The sequence below is a fragment of the Lathamus discolor genome, chromosome 4, assembly GCF_037157495.1.
Source record: "Lathamus discolor isolate bLatDis1 chromosome 4, bLatDis1.hap1, whole genome shotgun sequence".
NCBI classification, from domain to species: Eukaryota; Metazoa; Chordata; class Aves; order Psittaciformes; family Psittacidae; genus Lathamus; species Lathamus discolor.
This window is the reverse complement of record NC_088887.1, coordinates 1,968,557-1,981,575: the sequence shown is the minus strand read 5'-3', so window position 1 is coordinate 1,981,575 and position 13,019 is coordinate 1,968,557. Positions and strand designations below refer to the sequence as shown.

The 13,019-nt window shown below is 42.0% G+C and overlaps 1 long non-coding RNA gene across 2 annotated transcripts; it reads left to right on the top strand.

Moving 5' to 3' along the window:
- Positions 1 to 6,350: 6,350 nt before the first annotated feature.
- On the top strand, positions 6,351 to 10,897 carry LOC136012898 (uncharacterized). 2 transcript variants are annotated; one of them, XR_010612052.1, is made up of 3 exons: positions 6,351 to 6,428; positions 10,454 to 10,508; positions 10,599 to 10,897. It is a non-coding gene; the product is annotated as an uncharacterized LOC136012898 (long non-coding RNA). The 2 variants fall into 2 exon arrangements; XR_010612051.1 differs by lacking the exon at positions 6,351 to 6,428 and having other exon boundaries at positions 10,288 to 10,508.
- The last annotated feature ends 2,122 nt before the right edge of the window (positions 10,898 to 13,019 follow it).

Sequence of the window (13,019 nt, the reverse complement as noted above, 5' to 3'; positions counted from 1 at the left end):
CCTTGAACACTGCCAGGGATGGAGCATTCACAACGTCCCTGGGCAACCCATTCCAGTGCCTCACCACCCTCACAGTAAAGAACTTCCTCCTTATATCCAACCTAAACTTCCCCTGTTTCAGTTTGAACCCGTTACCCCTCGTCCTGTCACTACAGTCCCTAATGAAGAGTCCCTCCCCAGCATCCCTATAGCCCCCCTTCAGATACTGGAAGGCTGCTCTGAGGTCCCCACGCAGCCTTCTCTTCTCCAGGCTGAACAACCCCAACTTCCTTAGCCTGTCTTCATACAGGAGGTGCTCCTGTCCCCTGATCATCCTCGTGGCCTCCTCTGGACTTGTTCCAACAGTTCCATGTCCTTTTTATGTTGAGGACACCAGAACTGCACACAATGCTCCAGGTGAGGTCTCACAAGAGCAGAGTAGAGGGGCAGGATCACCTCCTTCGACCTGCTGGTCACGCTCCTTCGGATGCAGCCCAGGATACGGTTGGCTTTCTGGGCTGTGAGCTCACACTGAAGCCGGCTCATGTTCATTTTCTCATCAGCCAGCACCCCCAAGTCCATCTCTGCAGAGCTGCTCTGAATCTCTTCTCCGCTCAACCTGTAGCTGTGCCTGGGATTGCTCTGACCCAGGTGTAGGACCTTGCACTTGGCATGGTTAAACTTCATAAGGTTGGCATTGGCCGCTGTGGAGGCATTTCTTATTACAGGGAGATGTGAGATAGAAAACCACATGTGAATGACTTTTCAGCAAGTAGCATCAATTAGGGAAACCATGTTGAAAGGAAATAGATGAATGTACATATATTTCATAAATACTGGATAATACTTTCCTAATCCTGCAACACTTTGCATTCTTTGGCACTTTGTTGCCAATCTTCTCTGGCACATGTTAGCTGTTCTCAGCGTTTCTGCTCTACACCGACAGGATTTCATAAATTGTTCATAGTATAACTCTTTATGTAACTTTGCTTTTTAAAAAGTATACTTTCATATGAAAGGCTAGTACTAGAACCTCATGCACATTTTTGAGTAGCAGAACACTTTCCTGTGCTTAGTTTGCTTGTGACATGAATAACATGTCTTTTAGCAGTTGGCAGAGCTATTTCATTAGTATCTGTTTTTTGGTAGAATTAACCAGAATTTTGAGTCATTTAATGTATATTTTTTTCTGTAGCATTGCTGCTTTTACTTGTATCTGATCTGTAATGACTAGATTTTAAAATACCTGACATTCTTTGTTTTTCAGTTGTATAATTGAAGTGTCTTACTGAATCTGTTCAACTCATGTCTAAGTACGGCCTTGTACATACTGTTGCAATTATACACATCTGATGAGTTGTATTGGTTACTGAAATACAGTGTTTGTAAGTTAAGCACAGGTAAGAGTCAGATGTTGTTCTGGTCTCCGTGAAGACCAGGGGAATAAAACAAAAATCACTTGTTCTATTTTCTGTGTGATGCATATTCTCTCAAGTAAGGTAAATTATAGGTATCACTGCCAATTTTGTGTACAGTGCATGCAGGTTGCTTGTGTTTTTGCATAAAATGAAGTTTCTGCTCAGGAGGGTCAAAGATGCTATCACAGTTGCTGAAGTGCAGAGTTTTGTTTAGTTTTGCAAACTCAATTGGAAAGGAAGGCTTCATTAACCATAAATTATTACTTCAGTCTAATGGGTTAAGAAATTTGAATGTCAAAGTACATTTGCAGGTGTGGGCTCATTTCTGTTGAATAACAAAAAAGGAAAGGGGTAAGTGAATGGATTTTATATGTTTTACTTTATTTTTTCCCTCTTCTGACTTTACGTGAACAGCAACTGTTCATGTAAAGAAATTCAAGTAGGAAATGTCAAGTATGTTACTAATTAAACTGATAAATGTTGGTCTGAGTTTATTCTCACGTGGCGGAATGAGGGGGCAGAAACGTCAAGCTGCTCACTGAGTAAGGTCATGCAGCACTAAGGTTCTTGTCCCCAGAAAATGGTAAATGAATCTTTGAAGTTTACATGATAGAATCCACAGTAATACGGACAATGTATAAATATTGATTGCTTTTTCCCTCTGGAAAAATGTGCTGCCTCAGTATGCTGTTCTAAGCCAAGTGTTGCTGAACTCTGTTGGGTTGCATAGCAAATAAATGCATGGGCACATCAAGCCACTTTGACAGCATTTTTGTGTGCTTTTCCAATTTGTAATGAATAGTGGCTAATGGAACTAGCAAATAAAAATTGATGGCTGTTTAAATTTTCTTTCAAAATGTAAAGCTCTTTTCGCTATAGAAAAACCTGTAGATTTTTATACTTTTTTCCTTCAAAGAAATAACTGTGTTCTGAGGGTTTGCTTCTAGGCATCCTGATATTATCAGTGTTCAGGCTAGTTCTTTAATAAGGTTCTCTCTGCAGTTTTAATATTCTTGTACATGCTATATCCAATACGCTATTGGACTTTTCTTCTTTCCCCACAGGCTCCCTCATTTAGTGAAGAGAATAGCTGGCACCAGCACAGTGAATAGCAATTCAATAGAGTCGATTTTTAATTATCTGTGTCGCGTCAGGTTGTCAATTGCTTGCTGTACGAGTGCAGGGACTCTTGAGTTGTCTTAGTGCAGAGTAACCTCACATCTCAATACCAGGCACACTAGTACTGATCTGAAAGTAGCTGCCCTCTATTCTTTATACTCTAGAGAGAGTTTTCCACTGGGCATGTGGTTCTGCATGGCTTGGTATATTATTTCAATGCTGCTGTAAAACCAGTATTTTTTTCTGTACCATGTTTTCTGTGCTTTCTGTTTATTTTTTTTGGTGCACTTTTTGGGGGTGATGAGATAGTAAACAGTTCGGAGTTGATGCTCTTCAATTCATCATGTGTTGTATGTTGTCTTCACCTTACCACTCTTCTTAGTCTTGATTCTGCATTCTTTGATCTTTTTCTATTTCCATGCTAGTGGTTTATTTTAGGCTTTCACTTTCCCCCACTTCTCCATCTCTCCATCTCTCTTTCACCACTGATTCAGAGTGACAATGCCTACCACTTGCTTTTCCCTGGTGAAGTCTGTCTTGTGTAGAAATTAAGAAGTTTTTTCTTGCGTGCTGTTTGGATCGAGTAGTGGAGCCTTAACCACCTCTGGGATAAAACAGGCTGTGGAACGGAATTCTGACTTTTGAATTAAGTCGAATTGGTTATCCTTGCCTCCACAGAAGATGGATTGTGAAGCTTGTCATGAACCAGTTCCCATGCTACACTTGTCTCTGTTACAGATAAGGCAGAGCATTTATTTGTTTCTTAGTTATTGTGGTCAAAATGTTTATGCTGTGGTATTTGTGCTAGCATGTGCAACTTAATATAGGCACACCACCACCCCCCCCGCTTTCTTCTCAGGCTTGTGAAACTTTGGCTGGCATTTCCATAACTTCAGGATGAAGTTAATATCCTGCACGCACAGTTGGACTTAGGAGCTGTACAATCTGAAAGCATGGCCTTGGCGTAGAAGGTGGTCTTCAATGTAAGTGCTGGTGAGTAAGCCTGTTTAAGACAAGCAATATCATGAAGAGCTGATATGATTTCTAGATAACTTTTTTTTTTTTTTCCAGGGATAGTGAGATTTATTTAGTGATGGTGTAAACCGGATAAAAAATTCTGAGTAAAGAAGTCTAAAACCCACTTATGCTACCAGTTCAGCAGTGCCAAGTGTTGACTGCTGGTCAGGATCTATGTCTTCTTTACGCTTACGATTTTCTTGGTGAAGAGGTACGTGCCTAGTTCTCCAGGAGTTTTCTAGCAGTGCACTTTTCTGGTACAAATGCAGGCCAAAAATGGGTCAAACTCCACTAAAACTGTGACTTCAAGCCTTATAGGTTTGGTTTAAGTGCTCATGCGAAGATGCATGGAGAGGTTCTCGGCTCCTTTTTGTAGGAATTTATTGTTAGCAGCCAAAGATAAAGTATTTTTAGGCAAGTACTTATTTCACAGAAAATGCTTTCAACCTAGCAAAGTTGGTTTATATATAAATAAACTCCTCCATGCACTCCCATCTGGTTACTTTTGAAATCTTCAGATTTGTTCACTGTCTGAAACATGCTTCCTTTCCAGCTTTTTCTCCCCAGTTTCCCTTCTGCAGCGTGATGAAATTGAGAACAGTCTGCTAGCTTTAGATCCCGAGTGACACATTTGTATCTATCTACCCTGGTCCCATTTAAATTGGCTACTTTCCTTGGAGTACATAGAAAGGAGGGGTAACTAGTTCCGCTAAATTATGGCACACTGGTAACTGTGGAGCTGTTGGCTTAAATATCCTGCTAGTCCTGGACCATGCCTGACAACCAGGGCAAGGTACTTCCTCACCTCCGTGGTGGCAGCCTGGATTGTCCCAGTCACTGCTGGAAAAGTTAAGCACTTGTATCCAAGAGGGTGTCCGTTTCAGAAAAGACAGAAATAAGAAGGCAGTGTGATCCTCATTTAGCTGTCCAGCCTCTGTTTGGATCTGATATACTTGAGGTCCTCATAGTTGCAGCATGTTAAACTCTTCCTTTCTGACATGTTGCCCTTTGATGTGGAATTAACTGATGGTCTTGGCTGAAGAGCTGGTGGTCAGCAATATCTTATTATGAGTGATTCTTGTAAAGGGAAATTGGTAAGAAGAGCCAGCTGGATCCATGCATGTGTTTCATGCTTGGCATTAGTGTTGTGTATGATTAGAAAGTCTTCATGTCTCCTTTTATGCCTGTATGGTTTTCTAACTGAACTATAAATGCTACATTGAGTCTGGAAGGGTGGTTTGGTTTGGGGTTTTTCATGGCCATTAGCTCTTGTCTGAAAATGGAAGCTCAGGAATAATGGGAGCCCTTATATGTTGCTACCGCTGATGTGTTTGCAGTTTGTCTTCCTGACCCACAACTGTCAGGTTGGGTTGGGTTGAGCAAAAATTGAAGCCACTTTGCTCATAACAACAGATTTATTTTATTTTTTATTGAGGATGTCTTTGGAAATGGAAATATATAAGTCTACTGGTGTAACTCTGTTAAAACTTTAGTGGTACTTGCCCCACAAGCCTGTCTTTCCAGGAAAGTATGTAAGACCATCACTGCATGTGCACAGCATATTCTCTGTGTCTGTGTGTGTGTGTATGTGACAGATCCCTGGGACCCTTAAAGGAGTGGTGAAACCAGGGGCAACACATGTTACTTGGAAGTAGGCGTTGTAGCTCTCATTGCTTAGATGGGCTTTGAAAGCCCTGTTTGCTTTTGCAGGGCTTTAAAACATCTTTTCATTCTACAGCTCTGCATGAGAAATGAGCTCTTCAGTGTCTGAGAAATGTGATGAAGGTGGCTTACACATTCCTCGTTGCAATGTGGGAAGCCTAGGGAGACAGCCAATGCAACTTTTTTTCCTGTAGATGTTCCCAGCACTGGTTATGCTATGGGATAAGGAAAGAAGAGAGTGCAGAGAGACAGAAAAATTGTGTCACCAGATCCTGAACAAATTGGTAGGAGTGGAAAAATCCCACATTTCCTTGGCTAAGCTACGGGAGTATAATAGTTGGCTGCTTTTAATGTGGTTGGCTTGTGATACAGTCTCCAGCCTGTGGGTTGTCACTTAATATGTGCTGATTAAATTCTGTAGGATCCTGTTTGTTTGGGCCAAAGAACATCTTTGAAAAGGTTATCTCTGCATGGATAACAAGCACATCATACTGCTGGGATCTTCCACATAGCAGGGACAGCTAGCTCTTTATTTATCCATACATAACTAAGTCCTTACACGCGAGAACAAATACTGTGTTAGTTAAATGTTTCTTCACGGTAACTGAACTAACAATATGGTTTAGGGTTTTGCACTGTATTAAGTTCTTACAAAATTAGTTTTTAATTAAGCAGCTGTTGTTTTGGCTCAATTGTAATTCAGAATAATCTGTCTGGGTGTCTTATTTGCTTATATTGATACTCGAGTGTTGCATTTCAGTTGTGTTTTACAGTACAGCCAGAATGTCCTATAACCTTTGAAGGAAATATAAGGCTGTAGTAATTCAAAAATCCAGAGGCTTCTAAAAAGCCCCAGGGGAAAAAAAATCCACAGCTGCTCAATTACAATATACTTTGTTTAATCTTGGTTGAGGGGTGGGGGCCACAGGAGCTATTTCTGTTTCCTTATATGTCATATCAAGTGCCTTAATTGTTTCTCTTTTTATCCTTCGAGGATAAAGCTTAGAAAAATCTTTGGTTTATTTTTATCATGTATCCAGCAAGTGGAAGTGAATCTACTTTTAAAAGAAGCCTTTAATTTTCTTACTTATATTCAGGATAAGGTGAATCAATACAACTCCTTTTGTTGTGGCTTTCTAAGGCAGCAGGAAACCTGAGAGCTATTGTGTTCGTTTCAGTATCAGTTTAATGGTTTCCTTCAACACTGAAAAGCTCCTCGGAATATGCTTCAAGGTATTGTACTGTTGACTTGCTTGTGTTCTGTAAAGACCAAGTAAATACTTTTATGCCTTTTACTGGCAAAAGCAGAAGCTGTTTTTAGGGGGGGAGAGAGGGGTGGTGTTGATATGCTGGGGAACAGCATCCTCGCTGCATGCGAGGCTGTTGTCACTCCTTCACCTGTTTAGTGTCTGTGGCTGAAGTGCTGTATATTTTTAGGCATGGTGCGCTTACAGAGCGCAATCTTTGGGCTGGCTGATGCACAATCCCCTCCAAGGTGACTTCTCCCCTAGAGAGGTTAATGGGCTACTCAGCTCTGTGGAGTGCCAGAACAGAAGTTGCTCCTGCCTCTCCCTGCGTGAGCAGAACACGTCTACCTCTTGTAGCTGCTCTGTACATGTGCTGCAACTGTGCTCGAATACTTGCATATGTGTGAGGAACCTTTGCCTATATGTGGCTATGAAATAGATGAAGGTAAAATACCTAATGCATAGCCATTCCCATCCATTCATTTCTGTATGGTACTTATCCTTAGAGTATTTACATACGATTACCTTCATGTTACCAGCAGAGACTCAAGATGCAAATTGGAGGAAACTGCTAATCTGGGGCTCCTTATGTGAAAAACTGAAAGCCTCTGTTTGCAAGTACATCAACACTTGAGGCATGCGTGCACAGATATGCTTTCTGTAGCTCCAAAGAGTTGTTCTTAGTGTCTTTGGCTGCAGCCCTGGTATGCAGTATTTCTGTGCTTTTCCACTCAGCATTTCCATGCAAATCAGGGGGTTTCAGCTCTCAGTTGCGTAGAAAATAAAACCAGTTATGGTGATTTGCCTGTCTAAACCGTGGTGTAAATGGGTTTGCTTGCCATCACATAGGTACATTGTGGTGAAGCCTCCTGTCATACTAATGCAGCAGCAATTACTCAAATCTTAAAATAGTGTTTTGTTTCCCATTTCTGACTCATACAGAAAGGCAGTTTCTGCAGCAGAGTGGAAAGGGACATGCAGACAGCAGCATCTCCTTCACCACCTGACTTTGCCTTCCTCCCCACACAGACCTTTCTCATATGCAGAATGAGGCAGAGCCCTGAGGGGAAAAATAGCATCTAATCACATCACTGGAAGCAGAGCGCTTACACACGCGCAGGTGCTGAAGCGAGGTCACACAACCTCCAATTTTAGTTCTATTTCTGAAGCCTGGAGTACTCAAATGACATTTTTTCCTTCCCCCTTTCCCTCCTGTTCCCAAGCCTTGTTCATTATAAATGTAACTACTCCAGGCCCGATGATAGTGTCATGTTTATTCATAACTTGGTGAGCAGAAAGGACGGAAGCTAGTCCTAAACTGCAGATAGAATTTTATTAGCTTACCAAGTCTGCACGCAAGGAGGACTGCAAGTGACCACTGCTAGAGGGTGAAAAGGCTTTTGGCCAAGTCCTGAGTTATGATTCTGCAGGAGATGGTTTCACTGTTTGATGGGGTGTGGGGGGTGATAGTTAATAGGTCTCATCTATCTTTCCTTAATCCTCTGTTGAGATAAACTGATACTTTACATCAAAGTCTCAGGTTAGAGGGGACATGTTTAACATGTCAGTGTTCAAATTCTTTAAGAATCTTAGCATCCTGTGTACCGTTTAAAAACTCCTACAAACAGCTATGTTAGGATAGAGGACTGTTATTAGCCCCACAAGCTAAGAAGCAAGGGGTGGCATTACAGAAACCGGATTGTCCCTTCCCCCTCCCCAAAAGTCTTCCATTTCTCAGAACTCGAGGTAGAAAGTGATTAGAGGGGAGATAGGAGGAGTGGTGCTAATCTTTGAGAAGTATTTTCCATTCGCTGCAGTGTTGAAGTGTGATAAAAATTTAAAGTCAGGTAGCTGAAGTCTGGCGTTAGTCTCTGTCTGTTGTTCAGTGATAACGTTTTCCTGGATTTCTCCCAGACTCATTAAGCATCATCAGTCCCAGGCAAATCTAACAAGGACATGTGCTTGGATGAGAGCTCTGCAGGCCTGGAATATTAAAGACCAATCGCACCACTGATACAAACCAGCGGGTTTTTGTTGGATAGGTACAATGGTGCCTCACGATTTAGGGATTCGGCTAAGGGATTTAGTGGGCTGCTGTGTGAGCTGGGCTCTGGTAACTTCAGCGCTTGTGTATAGCCCAAGCTGAAGTTAAACTCAGCAATTTAGGTCAAACCTGTTTCGCTGCTGTCAAAAATAAGTTGCTTTCCATAGTTCATGCACATGGCCAGCTTCCCCTTCAATAAGGTACGGTGTGACAATTGAAAAATCACAGTAGCTTTCAGCTTCTTCTTAATGCCCACGTTTTATTTATCTGTGCAAAGGTCTCTAATGTCTTTAGCACTTCCAGAGGAAGGAGGTGGGATTTTCCCTTCTTTCAGCAATAGGTCTCTAGTCTAAGCTACCATCTGCATCATTCATTTTATATGTAAACAGAGTGCGATAGCTATAGTACTTGCTCCATGTTCTTTTGGGGTAATCTTTGCTGCTTGGCTGAGTTCTTCACGATACACATGTATCTTCCTTCTTTGCAATGTTTTTGCCTCTGTAAAGGTTAAGAAAGAATGTGTTTATTTTTACCCATTTAGAGAGGGATAAAGCTTAGATCAGATTTGGGACTTGTGTTCAGCATTCGGATAGCAACACTTACAAAGGCTGATCTAGGCAAGTGAAATTGGATTTTGTTAGCTTGTGTTAAAGGCTCTGGTATGCTTCTGTCTTTAAAACATTAAAAGCTAAATGTCCTCAGATTCAACATCCTATAGGCAGGAGAAACGCTAATGTGGATGCTGGCTACAAACCTACTTTGCTGTGAAACTCCATCATCTCATTAAAAATGGTTTTCCAACACCTTAAAGCTATTAATACCTTGACTGGAAAAATTGTTTTAGAGATATTACTGCACATCAATGTTGCATTTTTAATAACCCTGGGTAGCAAAGAGAATATTGGCTGGTTTATATAGACCTAAGTGGGTCGATAAGTGGGTAACAGAGCATGTGACGTGCTGGAAAACTACCGACAGAACAATAACCAAGGTCACTCCTTGTCATTTCTGCAGCATGTGGCAGAACTGTGGAGCCAAGTCTCCCTTGCCTACTCTTCCAACCAGGAGAAATGTAAACTCCTTGTTGTAGATCCATGCGTAAGTGGGTTGACTTCAGAAGAGAAGGAAGACTCAGTGGCGGGAGCTGGTTACTATGGCTATATGCATTACTCACTCTAAATGGCGAAATCAAGCCAACAGTCATTGTATACATTAACTATATTTGTATATGAAGGAAGCTCATTGCCAGCAGCTGTGTGAAGGTGTCGTGCTGAAAATCCAACTTAGTTCGTGCCAGTCAAGGACTTAGTGACTTTCATGCATTTAAAGCAGTGCATACTGAAAGCAGGAAAACTTACGCACTGTTGCGTTGGGTCCTTTGTCCTCCTTAAGCCCGTCGTTTTCTGTATGGGAAAGTGACCTCAATTTCCTCACCTCTGTGCCTCTAGTGGTCATATAACAGCCTGGGTTGGAAGAGACCTCAAAAGTTCATCTTGTCCAGCCTTCTGTGGGAAAGAGAGCCTAGACGAGATTATCCAACACCTTGTCCAATCACACCCTAAAATCTTCCAGTGATGAGGGCTTATCCGTGTCCCTGGGGAGGTTGTTCCACTAGGATGGAATCAGCAGGTCATGACTGGAAATTACAGAGATGCTAGCTGGCCCAGGCTCTGGTGCACAGGATATGAGAAAAACAGCTTCTGTCCATGTTGGCCTCAGAGTCCAGCTACTGACTTGTACGACTGTCACCAGAACCACTTTTCCCTTGCCAAATATCATTGGAATCAACTGGTGAGAACGAACTAACTGTCAATGGGGAGAGATCTACAGTGTAACCACAGCCTTATTTTTTTGTTGTTGGCTACAAATTTAAAGTAAAATATTCTATCTTTCCTTTTGAGGTCGTCCACGGAGGCTAGTGTTTCTGTGGGGTGTCTAGCAAATCCAGTTGCCTTATTTTGTTGCAGGGTGATGGCCAGAGCTGGGTGGTGTTTCCTCCTTTATACAGTGCTGCACAAACAGGTGAGTGTTTGGTGTGTGTGTGTGTGGGGGGGTTAAACCAAATCTGTTACCACCAAAGGTTCTGGCTAAAGTTCTTGTCCCTGTCTCCAGTGCCCAGATTTCCATGTAAGTGGGAGCAGTGTACATGGATATTCTCCAGTGATGGTTTGTAGCTTAGAAACCAAACTGATGGAGCACTTCTATTACCTGCTGTCAGCTGTGATTCGGCCTGTTAAGGCTGAAGAGGTTTTTGCACTAAAAGTAGGTGCTGAATCTTTAATCCTAGCATAAAATAGAGTGTATTTGTTGTAGACATTAAGGCTTGCCTTTTGAAAAATGGACTGGATTGCTGCAATCTGCAAATCTTTTAATTAACCTGAGTTCAAATTAATTAAAAACTGTCAATTAAAGACTTAGGTGTTTGTGGGTTTTACTGAGTTCTGAACAATCTTAATGGAATAAAATGCACTTTGAACTTCCCATATAATTAAAATAATTGAAATTATCTGCCTGCATGTCTATGAAGAAATCAGCTAATAATTAAGCCAAGTTATTAGCAATGGTTGTATTTAATGTTACATATAGAGTACAGCTAGGCTAAAAGAATCTTAGGTCCACCGTGATCTCAGAGATATGCTACTTACTATCATCTTCTGCGCTGGCTGAAATGCCACTCTCATTGGAGAGACAGCACATGCATAGACTTTCACCAGTGGATTAACTGTTATTTAGCTTCAGTCTCTAAAGGTTCAAAGGCTTCATGGTTGAGTGGCTTGTACGTTTCTGCTTGAAATGTCCCCCGTTCCACTGAAACCTAAAGTGCTGATGGGAATGAGGGAGAACCACAGAGAAAAGCCAGCAGCTTGGTACTGCTAGGGCTTAGAGAGTGGGATCTCTGCACCATTTCTTTGTATGTGTTTGCCCTTCAGGAAAAGCCCTAAGCCAGTTCATCTACTGCGAATTAGAAGACGAACCTGTGAGTGGAATGGGCTGCTTTGAGGTGCCAGTCACACAAAATAGGTGCAAACCTCTTTAGAAGACTGGTAACCACTGGTCGTCATGCATCTCTAGTAGCTCTGCCCTTAAAATAGAGCTCTGCTGTTTGCTCTGCAGCTCCAGAAGGCCAGGAATCTTGTGCAGGAGCACCAGCTGGTCCTCCTCATTCTGTCTCCATGCAGTCATTTTGAAACAGGAACTTCCTGAAGAGGAGAAAAGGAGAAAAAAAATGAAGCCTGACAAAATGAATGAGAGCTACTGATTACTCATGCACTGAAGTAAAAAAGGTGGAATCAGAGCTTGTAGGAATACAAACACTCGGATACCTTAGTCATAGCCTGTCTCCACTATAGAGTGACATTAAGACTTTTGGAACTCCCTAACTACTTGCTTCTTAGTTTAGTTGGGCTTCTTCTTGTCTAATCTCTTGATTCCTGGATCAGTGATGCTTGGTTGGAGGCTAATGGCAACATCATTACCATATTCCTGGCTGTAATTCTATCCTTTGTATGTCTTTTTCTTCAGGTTGAATACATAAATGCTGGGCTAGATTTACTTAGACTGGCTCATCAGAAATACTGTTGGTGTAGGAGGATGGTATATTTTAATAATCTGTTCCTATCATCAGTTCATGCAGAATTTTCAGCTTCTATTTTATTTAAGGGCCCTCATCCTTTACAGCTAGGCAGAGTCTCTCTTAGCAAGTGCTGGATTCCTTTTCTGGTATCTCAGATCTCTAAAGAAATTCTGAGAGACACGACAAGTGCTGGATCTTGAGAATGAAGAATTACACATCAGTGCTTAATACATTTTGTCAGGTTGTAAAAACATCCAAGGTAGTGTGTCCCTCCTGTTGTTTCAGTGGGGAGTTTATTTTGGGGGAGGAAGGCAGTGTCTTTGGGGATAGTAATGAGTAAAGAAAGAGTAAGATTGAAACAGTATCTGCTAATTATTCTTTTTTTGTCCATATATGGCTGTCTTGTTTTGTAATTGCAGAGCCACAAGCAATGAACTCTCCTGGTGCTCTCCTTCCATGTGTTTCGTGGGAGTCCAAGAAGAGAGTGGTGAGGAGAGAGATTCTGGGCCAGCTCCTAGTTTATCTTGTGCTTAGGTAAGGGCAGAGAGGGAAAGGAGGTGATGCTGAGGAAAATGACCTCATGATATGGATAGTTTAAGGCATGGCTGAATGGTTGGTATTTGGCTTGCTCTTTGGATGCACACAGTTACAAGCAACCCTCACATCTGGCTGAGGTCCTTAAGTCCTTATGTGTGCCCTTGCACACATGCTCTCCTTGCTCAGCCCATTGCTGCTGAGCTGGACAGTGGAAGTCAGACTTGAACCCTATCCAGTGAAAAAGCACTGTGCAAAAATATCTTTCCTTTGTTAATACCTTTTCACTTCTGGTTCTGATAATGGTGGTGGGAGGCACTTGTTGGAGATAGCTGGGTTAAAGCAGGCATTGCTGACTCCCAGAGAGCTTGGCTGTTGTGAAGGCACTTGGGCAGCCCTTTATCAGTGGTGTAGTGTCAGAGGTC